Raw genomic sequence first — 23,490 nt, forward strand, 5'->3', positions numbered from 1 at the left:
AAAAATCAAGGAATAAAAATAAAATTGGGTTGCCTCCCAACAAGCGCTATCGTTTAATGCCCCTAGCTAGGCATAACAAGCAAGAATAGATCTAGGTATTGCCATCTTTGGTAGGCAATCCATAAGTGGCTCTCATGAGAGATTCATATGATAATTTTATTTTCTTTCTAGGAAAGTGTTCCATGCCCTTTTTTAATGGAAATTGAAATCTAATATGTCCTTCCTTCATATCAATAATTGCACCAACCGTTCTAAGGAAAGGTCTACCAAGAATAATAGGGCAAGAAGGATTGCAATCTATATCAAGAACGATAAAATCTATGGGCACATAATTACTATTTGCAACAATAAGAACATCATTAATTCTTCCCATAGGTTTCTTAATAGTGGAATCCGCAAGATGTAAGTTTAGAGAGCAATCATAAAAATCACGGAAATCTAGTAAATCACACAAAGTTTTGGGAATAGTAGAGACACTAGCACCCAAATCACACAAAGCATAAAACTCATAATTTTTAATTTTAATCTTAATAGTTGGTTCCCACTCATCATAAAGTTTTCTAGGGATAGAAACTTCCAACTCAATTTTTTCTTCATAAGATTGCATCGAGGCATCAACGATATGTTTAGTAAACACTTTATTTTGACTATAAGCGTGAGGAGATTTTAGCACGGATTGCAACAAGGAAATACAATCAATCAAAGAGCAATTTTCATAGTTAAATTCCTTGAAATCCATAATAGTGGGTTTAGCAACATATAGGGTTTTAATTTCTTCAGTCCCACTTTTATCAAATTTAGCATCAAGATCAACAAATTCTGAATTCTTAGAACACCTTCTAGGTAAAGGTGGATCATATTCAGTCCTATCATTATCAAGATTCATATTGCAAAACAAAGATTTAATAGGGGACACATCAATAACTTTTAGATCTTCATCATTATTTTCATAGGAACTAGAAGAGCACGCTTTTATAAAGGCATCTTTCTTAGCACGCATCCTAGCGGTTCTTTCTTTGCACTCGTCAATGGAAATTCTCATGGCTTTGAGAGACTCATTGATATCATGCTTAGGTGGAATAGATCTAAGTTTGAAAGAATCAACATCAAGCACAATTCTATCAACGTTCCTAGCCAAATCATCAATCTTAAGCAATTTTTCTTCAATCATAGCATTAAAATTCTTTTGCGAAGAAATAAATTCTTTAATATTAGATTCAAAATCAGAGGGCAAATTATTATAATTTCCATAAGAATTGTTGTAGGAATTACCATAATTATTAGAGGTATTACTAGGATAAGGCCTAGGATTGAAATTTCCTCTATACGCGTTGTTACCAAAATTGTTCCTACCAACAAAATTCACATCCATAGATTCGTTATTATTCTCAATCAAAGTAGACAAGGGCACATCATTAGGATCAGAAGAAACACTCTTATTAGCAAATAATTTCATAAGTTCATCCATCTTTCCACTCAAAACATTAATTTCTTCTATCGCATGCACCTTTTTAGTAGATCTTTCAGTATGCCATTGAGAATAATTAACCATAATATTATCTAGGAGTTTAGTAGCTTCTCCTAAAGTGGTTTCCATAAAAGTGCCTCCCGCGGCCGAATCTAAAAGATTTCTAGAAGAAAAATTCAATCCGACATAAAAATTCTGAACAATCATCCACAAATTTAAACTATGAGTAGGGCAATTACGTATCATTAATTTCATTCTCTCCCAAGCTTGTGCAACATGTTCATGATCAAGTTGTTTAAAATTCATAATATCGTTTCTAAGAGAGATGATCTTAGCGGGAGGAAAATATTTAGAGATAAAAACATCTTTGCACTTGTTCCATGAATCAATACTATTTTTAGGCAAAGACGAAAACCAAGCTTTAGCACGATCTCTAAGTGAAAAAGGAAATAGATTCAATTTAACAATATCATTATCGACATCTTTCTTCTTTTGCATGTCACACAAATCAACATAGCTATTAATATGGGTAGCGGCATCTTCACTAGGAAGGCCGGAGAAGGATCTTTCATGACAAGATTCAACATAGCAGTATTAATATCACAAGATTCAGCATCGGTAAGAGGAGCAATCGGAGTGCTAAGGAAATCATTATTATTGGTATTGGTGAAGTCACACAATTTAGTATTATCTTGAGCCATCGCGACAAACAAGCAAACTAACACACGAGCAAACAAAAAGCAAACGGGCAAAAAGGCAAACGGAGAAAGAGAGGGAGGATAGAGAGAGAGGGCGAATAAAACGGCAAGGGTGAATTGGGGGGAGAGGAAAACGAGAGGCAAATGGCAAATAATGTAATGCGGGAGATAGGGATTGTGATGGGTACTTGGTATGTTGACATTTGCGCAGACTCCCCGGCAACGGCGCCGGAAATTCTTCTTGCTACTTCTTGAGCACTGTGTTGGATTTCCCCGAAGAGGAAGGGATGATGCAGCGAAGTAGCGTAAGTATTTCCCTCAGTTTTTGAGAACCAAGGTATCAATCCAGTAGGAGGCTACGCTCGAGTCCCTCATACCTACACAAAAACAATAGCTCAACGCAACCAATGCGCTTAGGGGTTGTCAATCCCTTCACGGTCACTTACGCAAGTGAGATCTGATAGAGATGATAAATAATATTTTTGGTATATTTGGTATAAAGATGCAAAGTAAATAAAGTAAAAAAGCAAAGTAAAAGCAAAGCGATAATAAAGTGATGGAGATTGATATGATGAGAAAGAGACCCGGGGCCATAGGTTTCACTAGTGGCTTCTCTCAAGAGCATAAGTATTCTACGGTGGGTGAACAAATTACTATTGAGCAATTGACAGAATTGAGCATAGTTATGAGAATATCTAGGTATGATCATGTATATAGGCATCACGTCCGAGACAAGTAGACCGAAACGATTCTGCATCTACTACTATTACTCCACTCATCGACCGCTATCCAGCATGCATCTAGAGTATTAAGTTAAAAACAGAGTAACGCCTTAAGCAAGATGACATGATGTAGAGGGATAATTTCATGCAATATGATAAAAACCCCATCTTGTTATCCTCGATGGCAACAATACAATACGTGCCTTGCTGCCCCTTCTGTCACTGGGAAAGGACACCGCAAGATTGAACCCAAAGCTAAGCAGTTCTCCCATGGCAAGAACAACCAATCTAGTAGGCCAAACCAAACTGATAATTCGAAGAGACTTGCAAAGATAACCAATCATACATAAAAAATTTCAGAGAAGATTCAAATATTATTCATAGATAGACTGGATCATAAACCCACAATTCATCGGTCTCAACAAACACACCGCAAAAAGAAGATTACATCGAATAGATCTCCACAAGAGAGGGGGAGAACATTGTATTGAGATCCAAAAAGAGAGAAGAAGCCATCTAGCTACTAGCTATGGACCCGTAGGTCTGAAGTAAACTACTCACACTTCATCTGAGGGGCTTGGATGATGATGTAGAAGCCCTCCATGATCGATGCCCCCTCCGACGGAGCTCCGGAACAGGCCCCAAGATGGGATCTCGTGGATACAGAAAGTTGCAGCGGTGGACTTAGGTTTTTGGCTCCGTCCTCGATCGTTTGGGGGTACGTGGATATATATAGGAGGAAGAAGTACGTCGGTGGAGCTTTGAGGGGCCCACGAGGCAGGGGGCATGCCCCCTACCCTCGTGACCACCTCGTGGCTTCCTTGACGAAGGGTCCAAGTCTCCTGGATCTTATCTGATGAGAAAATCACGTTTCCGAAGGTTTCATTCCGTTTGGACTCCGTTTGATATTCCTTTTCTTCAAACCCCTAAAACAGGCAAAAAACAGCAATTCTGGGCTAGGCCTCCGGTTAATAGGTTAGTCCCAAAAATAATATAAAAGTGGAAAATAAAGCCCAATAATGTCTAAAACAGTAGATAATATAGCATGGAGCAATCAAAAATTATAGATACGTTGGAGACATATCATACCCCCAGCAATCCTATGGGCCATATGGGCCTTGTGAAGGAACACACCAGCCACAAGGGGGTAGTGCGCCCTATAAGGCTAAAGGAGGAGGAGAAGGAAAAGGGGAAAGGGAAAGGAAAGTGTGGATTAGGATTCCCACTTCCTTCCCTCACCCCCTCCCCTCTTTCCTTCCCCTTCATGCATACATGGAAATGGGGGGTGCATGGCAAGGCAGGGCCCCTAGGGGGCGGCGGCCAACCCTAGGGCACCCCTGACTGCCTCTCCACCCCTCCCACATATATATATGTGGGGAGGGGCGCCCCACAAGCACAGAACATCAATTGTTAGCCGTGTGCGGCGCCCCCCTCCATAGTTTACACCCCCGGTCATATTCTGGTGGTGCTTAGGTGAAGCCCTGCGAGAATCACTTCACCATTACCGTCACCACGCCATCATGCTGAAGGAACTCATCTACTTCCTCGACACCTTGCTGGATCAAGAAGGCGAGGGACATCATCGCGCTGAACGTGTGCAGAACTCGGAGGTGTCGTACGTTTGGTACTTGATCAGTCGGAGCTAGAAGAAGTTCGACTACATCAACCACGTTGTCAAAACGCTTCCACTTTTGGTCTACAAGGGTACGTGGACACACTATCCTTCTCTCGTTGCTATGCATCCCCTAGATAGATCTTGCGTGCGCATATGATTTTTTTAAAATTGCATGCTACATTTCCAAACAGTGTTGAGAGTTTAGAGATAGATACAAGTCCACAAGCTCAAATTGTCCGTAACCGGGAACACTGCTAATCGATTAGGTTTTAACTCTGCAGAGCGTTGTGCACTTCACCCGCAAGATTCAATCCCTCTTTTTACGTTCTCACACTTCATGATGTTTCAGAACAAGCGACTGAAACATGGTCTTTCGAAGAGTTCCTATGACCACTATCCAATGCCCATCCAATCCTACCATAGTTCTACATCTACTGGCACTATCCCCGCCGGAGTCACAACTATGGTCAACCAAGCCAGAGCCCATAGTGACTTGAGCCAGGGTGGAGCTTTCCGCATGATATCATGGCACTTCTCTGGAATCACTGAGTACTAGGTGCACCATATGTACCCTTCTTAACCATTCTCCACCTAGAGGTATATTTAATTCTTGTCCCTTGAAGATGCAGTCCTTGTAGGTGCCACCATAAAGTTGTCGTCATTGGCGTAGAGTCCTCCATCCTCACACCACTCCAAACACTCATATCAAACCCCGTCTACTATAGCTTAGCATTAAAACTATATAACGTCCCGGGCTTGATAACAGGGAGATGGGTTCCTACCTCATGCATTCTACTGAACTACAAGAATTCAATATCACTACTGGAGGGATTATGAATGGTGACAATAAATGCAATAAAACATAGGTGTGAATAACATGGTTAAATTGAACTTACCTGGTAAGTTGATGAAGATGTTAACGCTCTTGGAAACTTTGATAAACTATTCGTTACTCCAAGAAAATCTATATAGTCAAACATTGCATTCACATAAGAAACAATCCTAGCAATCAATTATACCAATCAAAAAGCAATAAATAAAGCAATAATGATTTCAAAGAAAATCAAATAAAATTCCAAAGAAAACTCTAAAGAAAACAAGGGCGAAACCAACTCACAGAATATCAATCAATACTCTCATAACAACTCTAAACTATTCTAAATAACTTTTCTACAGCAAAGAAAATACAATTCTAATAAAATAACAGAAAATAATTTACTAAATGATTAACTAGCCAAAAGAACTAATGTAAAAACTATTCTAATTATCTAGTTAACACTAAAACAATTATAACAATTAAGAATACATTAAAACAATACTAAATAATTACCCAAACTAAATTATTGTTATTTTACAGAAACAAAAAATTAACTACAATGAAGTGGCAAAAAGAATTACTTTTAAAACCAATAAAACTATTTCTATCAACTAACACTATGAAGTAAGCAACCAATTTCAAAAACAGTAGCTAAATACTAATAAATAAATATAAAATTCTGCCAAAAAATAAATAAATATAAAATGTATGTGTTGTAGTCTAATAGAAATATATAATAACAAATGAAAAGCTACAAAAGGAATTAACTAAAAAATAATTAAAACAATAATTATATGACTAAAACAACTATATAAGCAAAATAGTATTATTTTGCAATAAACCTAATTTAAAATAAACTATAAATAAATCACCATTTTCTACTGGATAAACAAAACAATTACAAAACAGTAGCAAAAGGAATCAACCAAAAATCTATTCTAGAATTCAAATTAGAGCCAAAACAGTGTTTGAAGCATATTTGAAATCATTCAAATTTAAACTGTCCAAATTTGAAAAATAAGCACACCGACAGAAACTTCATAAAATTATTAAACTAATGCAAAAAGAATCATTAAATTTGGACTTAAAACTTAAAAGATATAAAGAATCTAAAAACAGAACTATTCTAAAAATTTAAATAGAAGCTAAAAAAACAACAACTCTACGTATCAGCTAAGGCCACGTGGTGCTATGTGATTGGTTGGGGGCTGTGTGCACCTAAAGTCGTGGGTGTTTGACCGATTAGTAAAAGAAAATGTTTCAGCCTTATAAAAACAACTAACTAATCCTAGCCGTGCGATCAAGATCGGAGGGTCACGAGCTCACCGCGGTGGTGGACGACGGCAAGCGCGTCGGGCGGCGACGGCGGCGGCGCTTCGGTGGTCGGAGGCGTCGGCGGATGGCACAGTAGGGTGCGGAGAAGCGAGGCGGTCTTAGGGGTGGTCTCTAATACGTTTCCATCGTATCTATAATTTTTGATTGTTTCATGCCAATATTCTACAACTTGTACATACTTTTGGCAACAATTTATATGATTTTCTTGGACTAACATATTGATCCAGTGCCAGTTCCTGTTTGTTGCATGTTTTTTGTTTCACAGGAAAATCCATATCAAATGAAGTCCAAACGCGGTAAAAACTTGTGGAGATTTTTTGAAATATATGTGAATTTTGGGAAGTGGAATCAACGCAAGGCGATGCCCGAGGAGCCCACAAGCCCTTGAGGCGCGCCACCTACCCAGGGCGTGACCAGGGGGCTCGTGGCCACCCTGAAGGTCGGTTGGAGGTGTCCGTCAGACGCAAGGAAGCTAATATCCGGATAAAAATCGTGTTAAAATTTCAGCCCAATCGGAGTTATGGATCTCCGGGAATTTAAGAAACGGTGAAAGGCCAGAATCTGGGAACGCAGAAACAGAAGGAAACAGAGAGAGGGATATCCAATCTAGGAGGGGCTCTCGCCCCTCCGCCATCATGGAGGCCAAGGACCAGAGGGTAAACTCTCCTCCCATCTAGGGGGGCCAAGGAAGAAGAAGAAGAAGGGGGGCTCTCTCCCCCTCTCTCCCGGTGGCGCCGGAACGCCGCCGGGGCCATCATCGTGACGATGATCTACACCAACAACTTCGCCGCCATCATCACCAACTCTCTCCCCCTCTATGCAGCGGTGTAACATCTCTTATCCCCGCTGTAATCTCTATTTAACATGGTGCTCAATGCTATATATTATTTCCCAATGATGTATGGCTATCCTATGATGTTTGAGTAGATTCGTTTTGTCCTATGAGTTGATTGATGATCATGATTGGTTTGAGTTGTATGTTTTATTATTGGTGTTGTCCTATTGTGTCCTCTGTGTCACACAGGCGTGAGGGATACCCACTGTAGGGTTTGCAATATGCTCATGATTCGCTTATGGTGGGTGGCGTGAGTGATAGAAGCACAGACCCGAGTAAGTGGGTTGTTTGCGTATGGGAATAAAGAGGACTTGATACCTTATAGTGCTATGGTTGGGTTTTACCTTCATAATCTTTAGTAGTTGCGGATGCTTGCTAGAGTTCCAATCATAAGTGCATATGATCCAAGTAGAGAAATTATGTTAGCTTATGCCTCTCCCTCATATGAAATTGCAATAATGATTACCGGTCTAGTTATCGATTGCCAAGTTACAAATAACTTTCTTGTGACAAAAAGTTCTGTACTAAAACTAACTTAATTGTTTCTTTATCTAAACTGCCCCTAGCTTTTACTTATGTGTTCTTTATTATCTTCCAAACCTATCCTCACCGGTACAGCGACGTGCTATACAAACGGTTTTTAACCCCTTTCCGCTACGGCATTTGGAACCGTCGCCAAGTGAGTGTGGTGATAGGGGGGTCCTTCCCACATGACCCAGAAACTGCCGGGGATAGGCCCCCTGGGACACCAAATGAGCTCTTGTGCGATCAGGCGAGGCATCGAAACCCAATCATTTCCGTAGGTATGTACATCCCACATGCTGAATCCTAGAAAAAACATTTCCGTAGGTATGTATATCACACATAGTTCTTTGTGTGGAAACGTTTGTCCAAGGCGGCCTAATGCAAACAGTTCGCTACCGAAAGCCGTGTGTGGTTGTTAGTTGATCGAACACGCCTACTTTCTAGAAACCATGTGAGTTGTTTGAGTTCATCACCCACGGTGCTATCTGAGTAACCGTCTGCAATAGAAAACCCCAATAAGCAGGGTAATTAGCCTATTTATTGATAATCCATGTACTAATCAAATTGATATTTCTTATAAAACACACCAGATATTTCATATCCATATAACGGCAACCAGGATTTCATAATCGAATTACATCAGATAGCTTCGGCACTCAGTTACGCTATTACACAACAGCACCAAGTTTCACATGCAGCATCAAAAACCTATGGAAAGTAGCATCATACACGGTAAAGAGACAGATGAATCTCATCTGGGAAACTGCAGAAGCGGAAGGCAAATATTGAGCCTTCAGTGATGTTGAATGTCCTTGCAACTTTAGGCCAGTGGCTATGGATAATTGCCCGCCCAACCTTCGTCCTCTTCAGCAAGACTACAGTATTGTACCTTGGGTGTTGAATGAATACCTCGCCTCTTGACCATGCAGGTGGTTTGAGAGGTAATCATCGGTGAACTGCTTTGAAAAGTACTGAAAACAAAGCTATGCATAAATCGCTGTTATAAATTTTGAAATGGTGCAAGGGGTAAAAACAAGGTAAAAGAGATAGTACCATCCTATAGTTTACTGATGTCTTCTTCATTGTGCAAACAAAGATCTTGTTGTTATTCGTCGCAAGTTTCTTCATCCTAACAATCTTTATGAGTTTCTTGACATGACTGATATTCATGGACATCTCATTTCCCCATATGCAAAATGGGTCAAACAGTGGGTCTAAGCCTCTAACAACAGGACCTATGATACGTCTCCAACGTATCTATAATTTATGAAGTATTCATGCTATTATTTTATATTCTTGGATGTTTTACAACCATTTTATAGCAACTTTATATCATTTTTTGGGGCTAACCTATTGACCCAGTGCCCAGTGCTAGTTGTTGTTTTTTGCTTGTTTTTTACATCGCAGAAAATCAATATCAAATGGAGTCCAAATACCGTGAAACTTTTTGTGGATTTTTTATGGGCCAGAAGATTGCCAATGGGCCAAAGCAACACCTGGGGGTGCCTCGAGGGGGGCACAATCCACCAGTGCGCGCTAGGGCCCCCTGGCGCGCCAAGGTGGGTTGTGCCCACCTCAGTGGCCTCCCATACCCCTTCTTTGCACTCTAAATTCCCAAATATTCTGAAAACCTTCGGGGTTAACCTAGATCAGAAGTTCCACCGCCGCAGGGCTCCGTAGCCACCGAAAACCAATCTAGACCCGTTCTGGCACCCTGCCGGAGGGGGGGATCATCTCCGGTGGCCATCTTCATCATCCCGACGGCCACCATGATGAGGAGGGAGTAGTCCACCCTCAGGGTTGAGGGTTTGTACCAGTAGTTATGTGATCTATCTCTCTCTCTCGTGATCTATAGCATGGGCTTTCTTAATATAGTCGGATCATATGATATTTCTCCCCTCTATACTCTTGTTGTGATGAATTGAATCTTTACCATTTGAAGTTTTGTCTTGTCGGATTGAATATTCATAGATGAGAACACATGATATATGTCTTGCGGTATGAATACTTGAGGTGACAATTGGGGTACTTTATTGATTCACTTGATATATGTTATGGCATTCAACTCGCGGATTCCTGCGGTGATATTGGGGTAATCTATGCATAGGGTTTGATGCACGTTTTTCTCCGACGGAAACTTCGGGGTCTCTTTATAGTTCTTTGTGTGGATTGAGTATTATGAATATGAATATGCTTTGGTGTTATTCTAGTACGAACTCTAGGATAGATCGAGTGGAAACAATATTTTTGTGTTATTTTAGTACGAACTCTTGAATAGATCGATTGGAAAGAATAGCTTTGAGGTGGCTTCGCACCCTACAAACAATTCCTACCTTTTGTTCTCTGCTAATAGGAACTCGGGAGTGATTCTTTGATGTACTTTGAGGGATAATCATATGATCCAACTATGTTAGCATTGTTGAGAGATTGCACTAGCGAAAGTACGGACCCTAGGCCTCATTTCTAAGCATTGCAACACCGTTTTTGTGCCCGTTTACTATTAGTTACCTTGCTGTTTTTATAATTTCAGATTACAAAAACCAATATCTACTATCCATATTGCACTTGCATCACCATCTCTTCGCCGAACTAGTGCACCTATAAATTTTCCATTGTATTGGGTGTGTTGGGAACACAAGAGATTTCTTGTATTTGGTTGCAGGGTCGTTTGAGAGAGACCATATTCATCCTATACCTCTCATGGATTGATAAACCTTAGGTCATACACTTGAGGGAAAATTGCTACTATCCTACAAAACTCTGCGCTTGGAGGCCCAACACATGTCTACAAGAATAAAGTTGCATAGTAGACATCAAGCTCTTTTCTGGCGTCATTGTCGGGGAGGTGAGTGCTTGAAGGTATATCTTTAGATCTTGCATTTGAATCTTTTAGTTTCTTGTTTTACCACTAGTTTGGTTCATAAAAGAAAACTACAAAAAATGGAATTTAGGTTGCATCCTATTATTGATCATCTTTATAGTATCTTTCTTGAAAATGATGGTTTGGGAAATTGTGCTCAATTGTTAGAAGAAGAAGTCAATAAAATGCTTGGCACAAAATATTTGAATGATGAGTGTCGGTGTCAAAACCAGCGGATCTCGGGTAGGGGGTCCCGAACTGTGCGTCTAAGGCGGATGGTAACAGGAGGCAGGGGACACGATGTTTTACCCAGGTTCGGGCCCTCTTGATGGACGTAAAACCCTACGTCCTGCTTGATTATTCTTGATAATATGAGTAGTACAAGAGTAGATCTACCACGAGATCGGAGAGGCTAAACCCTAGAAGCTAGCCTATGGTATGATTGGCTGTTGTCCTACGGACTAAAACCCTCTGGTTTATATAGACACTGGAGGGGGCTAGGGTTACACAAGGTCGGTTACAAAGGAGGAGATATACATATCCGTATTGCCTAGCTTGCCTTCCACGCCAAGGAGAGTCCCATCCGGACACGAGACGAAGTCTTCAATCTTGTATCTTCATAGTCCAACAGTCCGGCCAGAGGATATAGTCCGGATGTCCGGAGACCCCCTAATCCAGGACTCCCTCAGTAGCCCCTGAACCAGGCTTCAATGACGATGAGTCTGGCGCGCAGTGTTGTCTTCGGTGTTGTAAGGCGGGTTCCTCCTCCGCATATACCACAGAAGAGTTTGAATACAAGGATAGTGTCCGACCCTGCAAAATAAGTTCCACATACCACCGTAGAGAGAATAATATTTCCACAAATCTAATCTGCTGACATGTTTTGGCAGCATGACATCACGCCATGGCCCGGTAATTATTCGAACCATTTTTCTTTAACCAGCCCCGCACATAACGTGAGGCGGTTTCTTGACAAGTCTTGTCTAAGCAGAGGTCGTGTTCCCCTTATTACGGGATTCTCATCAATATGGGTGTGGGTAACCCAACCGCGCCACCAATTACGGCGCTTGGGGGACAAGCAAGTTTTACCAGGCTAGTGGGGGCGCATAGTTTCGTCCGCCCTTATAAAGGGATAAGGTCTCACCTTTTTCTACCCACGCCTTCTTCCTCCTTGCTCATCCATTCTCGCGCACTCGAGCTCCAACGCCCAAGTCCACATCCTTCTCCTCAACTCTCTCCAAACATGTCCGGAGCGGGAGGCAAGTGGATGGCCTCCTCCGTCACGGAGGGACACATCAAAAAGCTGCGTGGAGCCGGATACTTAGCCGCGGATCTCGCGCACCGGCTGCCAGCCACGGGGCAGGTCGTCCCTACCCCGGAACCTCACGAAAGGGTGGTTTTCCTCCCCCACTTCATCCGCGGACTGGGGTTTCCCCTCCATCCATTCATCTGCGGCCTCATCTTCTATTATGGGCTGGACTTTCATGATCTGGTCCCGAATTTCATCCTCAACATCTCGGCGTTCATCGTCGTGTGCGAGGCTTTCCTCCGCATTCGGCCCCAGTTCGGCCTGTGGCTGAAGACCTTCAATATAAAGCCGAAGGTGGTGGGTGGCCAACAAGCGGAATGTGGCGGAGCCAAGGTGGGCAAAATGCCCAACGTTATATGGATCGAGGGCTCCTTCGTGGAGACCATAAAGGGGTGGCAATCGGGGTGGTTCTACATCACCGAGCCGCGCGACACCAACTGGGTGGCGGCCCCTGAGTTTTGATCCGGAATCCCCACGCGGCTCACTTCCTGGAAGGAGAAGGGCCTGTCCTGGGGTTCATCGGTGGTGCTGGACGGACTCCAGAAGTGTGTCTGGAACATGATAAGCAATAAACTTAAGCTTGTCAACATAGTCCAGGTCACGCTCTTCCGCCGGATCCTCCCGTGTCAACAACGGGATTTCAACTTATGGGAGTTCGACCCGGCCCAGCACCAGACTCTACACAAGCTTTTCGACACGACGCATAACGACGTCTGGAGGGTGCTGTTCAAGGGTGCTGAGGTCCCTCCTTCTCTTACCAAGGACCGCGGGCTAAGCGCGAAGCGCCCTGTGAATTCGGTAAGTTCTGTACATCTAGTAGGATATTTCCTATAGCTTAACCATGTGCGGGGTCTGAGCTCCCATGCCTTTGACAGGACTGGGTGGAGACATCGGAGCAGATTAACTGCCCGACCCCTCTGCCCGAAGACCCTGCGGACGCCCTCCTGACGGAGATGCAGACTCCGTCCCCTTATGAGGTGCCGGAGAAGACCAAGAAGAAGGCCAAGGGAACCCAAAAGAGTTCCCGGCGCCAGGTGATATCGGACTCATCATCCGATAACACCGATACGCATTCCTCCCGTGAAAACGAGGAGAAGGAAGATGAAGATTCTCCCCCTCCAACCGGGGGGACAAGAAAAGGAAGGCCGACCCAACCGGGGAGGCCGGAGGGTCCAAGAAGGGAAGGACTCTCCTTCCGGACTACTCCACCACTGTCGCCGACGGCGAAGATGAGTGGCTGCTCAGGGCCAAGCCCCTGGCGAAGTCGTAAGTATCTGGATACCAGAGTAACTCATAGCATACCTTTGTCGCACTGCTTCTCCTAACGTCGAATATGATTATGCGGTCCGCCCCAAGCCCGTATCGATGTATCATTGTCGGATGGTTCCTTGGACTCGTCAGACATGAATAGTGATACACTTCCAACCGCCTCCTCTCCTTGCCCTACGGACAATGTCGAGGTATTGTCTCAAGGGGCACCGAGCCGGGGGGAGACAGTCCCGGAGGTGCCTCAAGGCGACCTTCCGGACTCCAGGAGCAAAGGAAGCAAGGCTCCCGGGGGCTCCAAGTTCGGCCCTCAGCCGAACACCACGCCGGAACCTCCAGTGGTTCCAGACTCGGGCAGGCGGCCCCCTTCCAAAAGGGGCAAGCCATCCGTGCCGGTGACCTCTGTCCATCGAGAGGCACCGGACGACCTGCTGGGAGCGCTTCGCGGTGCTTCCATCGACGAAGAGCACCGCACTATTATGAGTGTGGTGATCAAGAAGGTTCAGTCCGCCAAGAGCGGACTGACTGAAGCCCGCGCCAGCCTTCTAACAGGCTTTGAGGTGAGTATTTAAAATGTAGGAAAATATTAACGCATAGACAGTAGCCCCTGATGCTCTGTTTGGTGTTCACAAAGAAAAGCCGAATAGAGGATCAAATAATATCTGCAGGAGTCTAAAATAAGTATGTCTATATGCGTATGCAGGCTTCGCTGCTGACATCTGTCGCACTGGCTGCGGAGGTCACCGCAGTGAAGCAGGACCTCGAGGGGTCAGAGAAAGAGTTCGGCCTTGCCAAGAGGCAGCTCGAGGAGAACAAAGGTAAGTAATACCTTGTCTATATATAAAAGAAAATGTGGTTGCGAAATGACAGGATCATCATGAATGTGCCAGGGGCCACGACCGAAGTGGCGACCCTGAAGCAAGCACTGTCCGAGGCCGAAAACAAAGCAGCCGAGGAGCGCACCGAGCAGGAAAAGCAAGAGGCACGGGTGGGCGAGGTGCAGCAAGAGCTCCAGGCTCTCGTGAAGAAGCACGAGGCTTTGGAGCTTGACTCGAAGACGTGAGAGTCCGAGCTTGCCGCAGCCCTCGAGAGCTCAAAGCATGCCAAGGCTGAAGCCCAAAAGGCCCTCCAGGAAATTGAGGCGATGAGGAAGATAGCGGCGGGTAAGGCATTCAATATGCAAAGCAAGCATGTGAAAGTAAATTACTTGTTACTTACCCGAGTCCGGAGCTCTCCAGGAGCATTCGCAGATTTGCCTCGCAGCATGTTGGATGCCGTGAAGTATTACCAGGCCGAGGAGGGAAGCTCGACAGAGAAGTTGTTCTGGTCTCAGTATACTAGGACTGAACACCCGATGCCTATGAGCGACCAGCTGAAGCAACTGGTCGAACTGCACAAGGCGGCCGAACAGGCCATGAAGGGCTTTATAGTCTGGATGTGGCCTGGTGACTCCCTTCCCAACACCTACTTCGGCCTGGTGAGGCGTCTTGTGGATGCCTGCCCACGGCTGGAAGTCATCAAGCGGTCCAACTGTATCGAAGGTGCCCGCCGGGCTTTTGCCCGTGCAAAGGTGCACTGGGCCAAGATGGACGCCGAGAAGCTGGTGAAGGAGGGGCCGCCGTAGGGCAAGGAGCATCGCCACCCCGAGATATATTATGAGGGTGTCCTGAAGGGTGCCTATCTTGTGGCGGACGAGTGTGCGAAGGATGTAATTTTTGAATGAACTTGCTCGTGTGATCCTGTATTATGAAAACTTGTTCATATGCGCTATGCAACGCTTGTTTGAATTTAAAATATTACCTTCTGTGTGGCTGTTTATCAAATCTGAGAGATGGCTAGTCGTCGCCTTCTGCCCCCATGCCACGAGTGCTGGGGTGTTCGGGATAAACCTGAGCACTCTTTTTCCCATTGTTCGGTCCTTTGAGGGAGGTGCTCAACACAACGAACAAGGCAACCGGACTATAATGCTTTATCACTCTCACTTAGCCATAGAATTCTACAATTTTAAATTTTGGTGAAGCCCCTAGTATTCGGAAGGCCGAATTCGAGGCGCTATACACGCCTTAAGCCGGACAAAGCCGACTCCTCGCTCTAAGCGGCATAAGTCTTTAGGGACTCGATACCTCTCGAACAGCGACCAGCTCTCGCCTTATCATGACAGTCAGTTTTAGGTTTCTCTACTGAGGTGCTTAGCCCAGCTGAACCGGGGCACAATTGTAGTAGTTCTCCCAGTGCTACCTTAGCCGATATAGCGGAACGTAAGGTACCAAAACATGGGAGCCGGGCAAACCCAACTATTGACCCAAGACATGATTCGGAGCTGATGCATATAATGCTATAAGTTCGGGGTGCCGCACTGTCGAAAGTGTTCGGACTTCTCACGTTGTATTATGGGGTATGCTTAAGCCCCTGGCGTATTGGCCGTACCAGAGTGTACGGGTGCTGAATGTCATGAATGAACACACACACACACACACACACACACACATATATATATATATATATATATATATATATATATATATATATATATATAAAGAAGAATAGAGAATGTGATAACAGTCTAGTGCTATGCATTGTTTATTCAATAAGGTGCGTCGAAGCAGAATGATACAAGTAGTGCGATAAGCGAAAAGTAGGACTATTTGACATGTCCCCTCCAAGGGCAAGCTGAGGAATGGTATTTAAAGAAGGTATTTCACTCATTATCAGAAGCCACCTAGGAGTTCTGTGGTGCGACGTAGCTTTCTGCCTCCTTGGTTGTTGCATCATGTGTCCGGCAATCATACTGCCGGACAGAGTTTCCAGAGATTAAAGTCCTGAAAGAGAGAAAAATAACAAAGCGGGAAGCCCCTAGTGCGGTTGAGCCGCGTCTTGGGGCGTGCCGTAGTCGTGCCCCCCTCCCCACATGTGCCCATGGTATTTTCAATGCGTAATTATGTACGCGTGGCACGGATATCACCGTTTGGTTGGGACTGGGGTGGGGGCCGTATTGCTATGCGAGCTCGGAACGTGCCAGGCGGTCTTGTTGCCGATTACTCCGGGCGCGTTTGAAGGTGTCCGGGTCCTTAATCGCCGAACTGGTAGATTGCCTTAAGAGGCTACTTTGCGCTTCTGCTGCGAGGGCCGCAGTGTGCTCCTCCGTGCGGAGAGAGCGCTCTGTGTTTCCATTGACTGTGATGACCCCCCGAGGTCCTGGCATCTTGAGCTTGAGGTATGCATAATGCGGTACCGCATTGAATCTCGCAAATGCGGTTCGCTCGAGCAGTGCATGATAGCCACTGCGGAACGGGACTATATCGAAGATTAACTCCTCGCTTCGGAAGTTATCCGGGGATCCGAAGACCACTTCCTGTGTGACTGAGCCTGTGCAATGGGCCTCTACACCTGGTATGACGCCTTTGAAGGTCGTTTTTGTGGGTTTGATCCTTGAGGGGTCTATGCCCATTTTGCGCACTGTGTCCTAATAAAGCAGGTTCAGGCTGCTGCCACTGTCCATAAGGACTTGAGTGAGGTGAAATTCATCGATGATTGGGTCTAAGACCAGTGCGGCAAATTCGCCACGACGGATACTAGTGGGGTGGTCCCTGCAATCGAGGGTGATCGAACAGGAGGACCATGGGTTGAACTTTGGGGCGACTGGCTCCAACGCATATACGTCCCTTAGCACACGCTTCCGCTCCCTCTTGGGGATGTGGGTTGCGTATATCATGTTCACCGTCCGCACTTGTGGGGGAACCTCTTCTGTCCTCCGGTGTTCGGCGGACGGGGGTCCTCCTCGTCATCGCTATGCAACCGCTTATCTTTGTTCTCGGCATTTAACTTGCCGGCCTGCTTGAACACCCAACAATCCCTGTTGGTGTTGTTGGCTGGCTTGCCGAGGGTGTCATGTATTTGACACGAGCGATCGAGTATACGGTCCAAACTGGACGGGCCCAGAGTGCTTCTTTTGAATGGATTTTTCCGCTGACCGGGTTTAGAGCCTTTGAATCTGGCGTTGACTGCTGTATCCTCGGTATGGTCACTGTTGATGCGGCGCTTGTGTTTGTTGCGACGTGACCTGCCAATGCCATCCTTGGTATCCGAAGTACCATGGTTCTTTGATATATTATTGCTGTGAGCCAGCCAGCTGTCTTCTCCCATGCAAAAGCGGGTCATGAGTGTCGTGAGGGCTGCCATATATTTCGTCTTTTCCTGGCCAAGGTGCCGGGCGAGCCACTCGTCGCGGATGTTGTGCTTAAAAGCTGCTAGGGCCTCTGCATCCGGACAGTCAACGATTTGATTTTTCTTTGTCAGGAACCGTGTCCAGAATTTCCTGGCCGATTCCTCTGGCTGCTGAATTATGTGGCTCAAGTCATCGGCATCTGGTGGTCGCACATAAGTGCCCTGGAAGTTGTCGAGGAATGCGGCTTCCAAATCTCCCCAATAGCCAATGGATTCTGCTGGCAGGCTGTTGAGCCAATGCCGAGCTGGTCCTTTGAGTTTGAGTGGGAGGTATTTGATGGCGTGTAGATCGTCGCCACGGGCCATGTGGATGTGCAGGAGGAAGTCCTCGATCCATACCGCAGGATTTGTTGTGCCGTCGTATGATTCGATATTTATGGGTTTGAAACCCTCTGGGATTTGGTGATCCATTACTTCGTCTGTGAAGCATAGGGGGTGTGCGGCGCCTCTGTACTGGGCTATATCGTGATGCAGCTCAAATGAGTCTTGTCCTCTGTGTTTGGCCCAGCCGGATTTACTTTTACTGTATCTGGCGTGACGGTTATCGTCTCGCATAGTGGTGCGCCCTTGTGATCTGTAGATCGATCTTGCGTGTTTTGCTTTTTCCTCCAATACGTCTCGCAGGTCTGCCGTATTTCCCCATGCCTTGACATTTTTATTTGAGTGGCGTCGGGGTGCGGGCTGAGCTTTTGGCTGAAATGCCTCTCTGTCGCGGCCACGAGGTGGCCGATCAGCCGCGCCATACGCTGGAGATGTAGGTTTTGGTGCTTCCTCCTCCAATCGGGGTAGGAACCTGCGCTTTGGGTAACTCTTGGAGGGACGTTTGAGTTTATATTCCTCGGCTGCAAGGACTTCAGTCCATCTGTCAGCTAGCAAATCTTGATCAGCTTGAAGCTGTTGTTGCTTTTTCTTTAGGCTATTTGTCGTGGCTATAAGCCGGCGCTTGAAGCGCTCTTGTTCGACGGAATCCTCAGGCACGACAAATTCGTCATCGTCGAGGCTTGCCTCGTCTTCGGAGGGAGGCATGTAATTATCATCCTCCGCCTCTTCATCTGCCGCTCTCTCAGGAGGGCTGGCTTCTCCATCCTCCTGCCCTAAATCTTGCTGGAGGGGATTGTTGTCGTCTTCGGCCATGTCTGAAGTGCTATTATCTCCTGTTCCGGTGTCACCGCTTTTGCTTTGGCGAGACTTAGAGCAGCACCGCTGACGTCGGCGCTTGGGTTGCTTCTTGGAGGGGTCATCCTCCGCTATCCCATCGACATTGCCTTCTTTGGGTGTGTCCACCATATATATGTCATATGACGAGGTGGCTGTCCAGTGCCCTGTGGGAAGTGGTTCTTGTTCGCCTCATGCATCGTCGTCCATGCCGTCGATGTCTTCGGAGTTGAAGTCGAGCATGTCGGTCAAATCATCGACAGTGGCTACTAAGTGGCTGGTGGGTGGGCGGCGAATTTCTTCGTCATCCGCATCCCAATCCTGCCGGACATAGTTCAGCCAGGACTCTCATGACAAGGAGAGAGACCTTAATGAGTTCAGTATGTCGCCAAAGGGCGAGTGCTGAAAGATATCCGCGAAGGTAAACTCCATGATCGGCGCCCAGTCGGATTCGATAGGCACGGGCGCAGGCGGTTCGGAGTCCGTGGCCGGGGAAGGATCCAGCAGCTTGGCATCACTGCTCTTGTGAAGGGTAAGGTCGATACTCAGCTCGATCGCCGCTAAGGATACGGCCTCCATGGCGGGGTCTATCCACCCGTCCATGGATGGCGCAACTGGCTCCGAATTGAGGGTCGGAGCGATTGCCGGTGCGATCTCCTGAACACTGTCCGATGGTAGAGCTAAATCATGCTCATCGTGACCGTGTGGCGCACTAGGCAGGGGCTCGAATCTGTCGAAGATCAAGTCTCCGCGGATATCGGCCGTGTAGTTTAAGCTTCCAAACCTGACCTGGTGGCCAGGGGCGTAACTCTCCATCTGCTCCAGATGGTCAAGCGAGTTGGCCCGCGGTGCGAAGCCGCCGAATACAAAGATCTATCTGGGGAGAAAAGTCTCACCCTGTACTGCATCGCTATCAATGATTGAAGGAGCCATCGAGCCTAATGACGACGACACAGAGGAACTCTCAATGAAAGCACCAATGTCGGTGTCAAAACCGGTGGATCTCGGGTAGGGGGTCCCGAACTGTGCGTCTAATGCGGATGGTAACAGGAGGCAGGGGACACGATGTTTTACCCAGGTTCGGGCCCTCTTGATGGAGGTAAAACCCTACGTCCTGCTTGATTATTCTTGATAATATGAGTAGTACAAGAGTAGATCTACCACGAGATCGGAGAGGCTAAACCCTAGAAGCTAGCCTATGGTATGATTGTCTGTTGTCCTACAGACAAAAACCCTCCGGTTTATATAGACACCCGAGGGGGCTAGGGTTACACAAGGTCGGTTACAAAGGAGGAGATATACATATTTGTATTGCCTAGCTTGCCTTCCATGCCAAGGAGAGTCCCATCCGGACACGAGACGAAGTCTTCAATCTTGTATCTTCATAGTCCAACACTCCGGCCAGAGGATATAGTCCGGCTGTCCGGAGACCCCCTGATCCAGGACTCCCTCAATGAGCATGATTGCAATGTTGTTAGTATGAATTCTTTGAATATCCAAAATGCTAATGATGATTGCACAAGTCATGAAAAATGTTTCTTATAAGCATGTAACTTTTTGCGGAGTGAATTGGGAGTGCCTTTGCACACCAAAAAGGGAAGATAGATTTTGCAAGAAGCATAAATATTTAGAAACGAAAAAGTTGCAAGAGAGGCTATATGATTGTGCTGAAAGATGTAATTTTTTCGCCATCCTTGTGAACTTTGCAATGAACATGGTCATTTAAATCTCCAATGCAAATTCTTTCATGACCAAATCGTGTCCAAAAATTGTGACAACTTGATTACCCTTGAGCATCATAAAGAGCTTAGTCTTCTTTTGGGGTATGAAGAAATGAAACGTATAACTAAGTGTATTCCAAAATTTAATCTCAAGAGATTTCTTGATTTTGATCTAGAGGAAATTTATATGTTTTGTGGGGTAAATTGCATTGAGAATCCTTATATTGCCAACTATCTAAAGACAAGAAAACAAATAGAATATGAAGAGAGTACTAATGAAAGGGAAAATGTTTCCCAATACCCTCCTAGTGTTTATTATGATGAATCAGGTAATGAGGAGGAGCTTCCTATCCAATCAATCTCTTCAACAAGAAGCTTGAAAGAATTAATTAAACCCACACGTGATGTGGTGAAGAAGAATAAAAGAAGAAAGAAGAGAGGTAAAAAGGTATCTCTCCAAAATAATGTTGCTCCTATTATTGTTGTGCCTCACGAAAATGAATCAAAAAAATTGTGGAAGATGATACACTTGATGATAATTTTTTCATGCATATTGCTTCTTGTGATGATTATGATTGGGAAGACAATGATATCCCTTATGATCTTGAAATCTTTTTAGCACTTGCTTGGAAGAATATGATAATAATGTTTGCTATGCTATTGGTGACATTCATGCTATTGATAAGAATGATTGTGATTATATGCAAAACCACAAGCTTGGGGATGCTATGTTTGATGAGCAAGATATGTTTGAAGATTTATTTGCTGGAAATAATGATTGTGCTAAGATTGGGGATGCCTTGCTTAACAAATATGATCCTTTTATTCCTTCTACTTTCGATAAGAAAATTTATTATGATGATAACATGCCTCCTATTTATGATGATTACATTGATGAAAGTGGGTTTGGAAGAGTGTCAACTCTAGGTATCCTATGATGTTTGAGTAGATCTGTTTTGTCCTGTGGGTTAATCATGATCTTGGTTGGTATGATTGTATATTTTATTTATGGTGGTGTCCTACGGTGCCCTCCATTCTCGCGCAAACGTGAGGGTCCCCCGCTGTAGGGTGTTGCAATATGTTCATGGTTCGCTTATGGTGGGTTGCGAGAGTGACAGAAGCTTAAACCCGAGTAGGTGGGTTATGGCGTATGGGATAAAGTGGACATGATACGTAATGCTATGGTTGGGTTTCACGACCTTAATTATCTTTAATAGTTGTGGATGCTTGCTAGAATTCCAATCATAAGTGCATATGATCCAAGTAGAGAAAGTATCATAGCTCATGCCTCTCCCTCATATAGAATTGCAAGAATGATTACCGGTACTTGTTATCGATTGCCTAGGGACAAATAACTTTCTTGTTGACAAAAACCCTTTTACTAAACACCTAACTTTTATTATCTTGCAATTTATTCATAGTTTTATTCCTGCAAAGTACTCGTAGATTTATTCTTGCCAAATAGTTTCGTACTTGTTTTCGATAAAGCAAACGTCAAGTGTGCGTAGAGTTGTATCAGTGGTCGATAGAACTTGAGGGAATATTTGTTCTGCCTTTAGCTCCTCATTGGGTTCGACACTCTTATTTATCGAAGAAGGCTACAAATTATCCCCTATACTTGTGGGTTATCAGCAGTACATTGAGATCATGCCAAATCAAGAACACGAGAGAGAGAGAGAGAGAGAGAGAGAGAGAGAGAGAGAGAGAGATCAAACACATAGCTACTGGTACATACCCTCAGCCCTGAGGGTGAACTATTCCCTCCTCGTCATGGAGACCGCTGGGATGATGAAGATGGCCACCGGTGATGGTTTCCCCCTCTGGCAGGGTGCCAAAACAGGGTCCCGATTGGTTTTTGGTGGCTACAGAGGCTTGCGGCAGCGGAACTCCCGATCTAGGTTCTGTTCTAGAGGTTTGGGGATATATAAGAGGTGTTGGCATTGGGAACAAGTCAGGGGGACCCATGAGGCAGACACAAGGTAGGGGTGCGCCCTCCACCCTTGTGGTGGCCTCGGGACTCCTCTCCGATAACTTTTTGTTCTAGTATTTTTTATATTTTCCAAAAATATTCTCCGTGGATTTTCAGGTCAATTGGACTCCGTTTGATATTCCTTCTCTGCGAAGCTCAAAAACAAGGAAAAAACAGAAACTGACACCCGGCTCTAGGTTAATAGGTTAGTCCCAAAAATCATATAGAATAGCATATAAATGCATATAAAACATCCAAGATGGACAATATAATAGCATGGAACAATCAAAAAATATAGATACGTTGGAGACGTATCAGGTGGCTATATCATTCAATTTAGTAAGATGTGCCACAACAGTTTCACATTCATAACCATAGAAAGGATCAGATTCAACCAAAGTAACTAACTCATGATCGACAAAGAATTCATAATCCATATCAGTAACAAACATAGGTGAAGTAGCAAAAATGGGATAATATTTCATTCTAGCATTCAAAGACTTTTCTTTCAGCTTAGCTAATGGTTTTTTAAGATCTTCTCTATCATTCCAAGCAAATAAGTCTCTAGCAGTTTCTTCATCCATAACATAACCCTCAGGTACATCAGACAATTCATATCTAGGGGAGCATCATAATCTTTAGTTTCAATAATATCATCAGTTTCAGTAATTTCATTCTCTCTAACCCTAGCAAGTTGTTCATCAAGAAATTCACCTAGTGGCACAGTATAATCAAGCAGAGAAGTAGTATCATCATAAGAATCATGCATAGCAGAAGTGGCATCATCAATAACATGCAACATATCAGAATCAATAGCAGGTGTAGGTGTCGCAAGTTTACTCAAAACAGAAGGTGAATCAAGTGCGGAGCTAGATGGTAGTTCCTTACCTCCAATCGTAGTTGAGGGAAAAATCTTGGTTCTTTGATCTTCCAAAATCCTCATAGTGATGAACAGATATAAATCCCAAGTG

The sequence above is a fragment of the Triticum dicoccoides genome, chromosome 2A (genome assembly GCF_002162155.2).
Source record: "Triticum dicoccoides isolate Atlit2015 ecotype Zavitan chromosome 2A, WEW_v2.0, whole genome shotgun sequence".
In the NCBI taxonomy this organism is placed as follows: Eukaryota; Viridiplantae; Streptophyta; class Magnoliopsida; order Poales; family Poaceae; genus Triticum; species Triticum dicoccoides.